Source organism: Cucurbita moschata, unplaced genomic scaffold (assembly GCF_002738365.1).
Source record: "Cucurbita moschata cultivar Rifu unplaced genomic scaffold, Cmos_1.0 Cmo_Scf00097, whole genome shotgun sequence".
In the NCBI taxonomy this organism is placed as follows: domain Eukaryota; kingdom Viridiplantae; phylum Streptophyta; class Magnoliopsida; order Cucurbitales; family Cucurbitaceae; genus Cucurbita; species Cucurbita moschata.
The window spans coordinates 88302-90564 of record NW_019268613.1 but is presented as its reverse complement, the minus strand read 5'-3'; the positions used below and the strand labels follow the sequence as shown (position 1 = coordinate 90564).

General features: G+C 40.7%; 1 non-coding gene across 1 annotated transcript; it reads right to left on the bottom strand.

The window, feature by feature from the left end:
* Positions 1-766: 766 nt before the first annotated feature.
* TRNAN-GUU lies at positions 767-838 on the bottom strand. The gene has a single exon. It is a non-coding gene; the product is annotated as a tRNA-Asn (tRNA).
* Positions 839-2263: the final 1425 nt, after the last annotated feature.

Genomic DNA, 2263 nt, shown 5'->3' with positions numbered 1-2263 from the left:
ACATCTATTGTCTTCTTAACCCGAAATGGCAAATGGCTGGGGAGAGTAAAGGTTCCTTTTTTTAGGGTCCCCCCGGGAACAGATCCAGTGGAGACGGGGTGGGGCCTGTAGCTCAGAGGATTAGAGCACAACCAGGGTGTCGGGGGTTCGAATCCCTCTTCGCCCACAACCGGCCAAAAAGGGAAGGACTTTTCCCTCTGGGGGTAGGAAAATCATGATCGGGATAGCAGACCCAAAGCTATGGAACTTGGGTGTGGGTCTTTTGTCGAAATGGAATGGCCTTATCGTTTTCGTTAATGGGTGTCGGGGGTTCCGTTATAAATTCAATATAGTATATTCTCTCCGAATCAGCATCTTTTTTTGTTTTATGCCCCGTAATTCTTCCTGAGCCAGGCTTCTGCAGAATAGCGGAGCAAGTACAAGTATTAATAGAATAGGAAAAATGTCTTCCTCGGCATTAATCTCTTTTGCTCGCGGTAATTGTGAGAGGAGAATCGATGACTGCATCAAAGATGTAATAGTAGTTTGAGTATTAGAATTCTGAACTTAATTGGCTAGTTGTAAATAGACCGAGACTGTGTAACAAAGGATTATCTCGGACCTACACCGAGGTATTGCCGGTGATTCTCAAATATCGCAGAAGAGGATTTGATACGATGAGATAGAATGCAATAGAAAGAAAGACAGAGGGAGAGAGAGGGAACGGAACAGGTTACCTACTCTTAACGGTCAGAACCCTTATTAAAGAATGAGGAATGAATCAAATCTCTCCAAGTAGGATTCGAACCTACGACCAATCGGTTAACAGCCGACCGCTCTACCACTGAGCTACTGAGGACCAAGGGTAAATTAGGTTTCAGAGAATTCCATTCCCGTTCTCAACCCATGACCAATATGAGCTCGAGGTTTCCTTCGTCACTCCCGAAACTTCTTCGTAGTGGCTCCATTCCATGCCTCATTTCATAGAGAACCTCGAACGTGGCTCTATCTCTATTTCATTATATTCCATCCATATACCAATTAATTCCATTCATTTAATATCTCTGTGGTGTCATTGAGATAAGAGATGTCGTTTCTAGTCTATCTCTTTCTATATGGAAAGTGCAATATATATATATTCACATAAATTACAAAGAAGGAGGTTGGTTCGTGATGATTTGCAAATCTTTTCTACTAGGTAATCTCTTAAGTATCCTTATGCATGAAGATAATCAATTCGGTCGGTTGTGGTCGTACTCTATTATGGATTTCTGACCACATTCTCCATAGGGCAGCACTCTTATCTCTTCCTTCTCCGAGCTCGGGTTATGGAAGAAGGAACCGAGAAGAAAGTATCAGTAACATGAGGTTTGATTACGGGACAGCTTAGCGATCTATTATGCGCCTCTGTCTGTCTGCATCTAGCATTGGGTAGACCTCATACAATAACTGTCCTAGCTCTCCCGTATCTTTTCTTTCATTTCTTCTGTAAGAATCTCACAAACACTTTTTTGATTATGGATCTATTACCATAAACTCAATGCGTAATCTTAGCATTCAATGTGTATTCCCTCATAATCTCATCATTATTCAACCATTGCATTTTCCCAAGTTCAGTGTGAGTCAGGTCTCAGATTAGTCAAGATTTCTATGTTTCGATGCAAGAACAAGATGTTCTTTCTTTGTAAGAAGTCGTTTTGTTGGTTGTTTAATTAGTCACATTTTCTTCATTCAATAGGTTGGATTGATATGAGTCTGGCTACAGCAAAAGAATTCTATGTAGATCTAATAAGTACCTTGTGTCAGAATTGAGAAATTCTATGGCTCTAATCTTTAGTATTCTCTTCTTATTACCTGTGTCTACTATGTTAGGCGGAATACCTGAACCCATTCTGACTAAGAAACTGAAAGAAACGGAGGGGACTAAACAGGAAGAAGAGGGATCTATCGAAGAAGATACTTCTCCTTCCCTTTGTTTCGGAAGAAAAGGAGTATCCGGACAAAATCGATGAAACGTAAGATGAGAGATTGCCTGGAAAGGAAAAAAGAAAGGATTCATTCTCCGACACGCTATCAAACAAAAGAGAAAAAGACCTGTTTATGAAACTTCTTAACCTCTGCCCGAATGATGTAACTAAAGAAACTGAGAAAATGCTGTTAGATTTAGATCCAGACGAAAAAGATATCTTCCGGTTTGAACCCCCTCTCCTGTCCTTTCCAGTCTCGCAGTTTCTCCCCTTTTGTGACTATTTTCATACTTTCTGCGACAAAGAAATTCCGAACA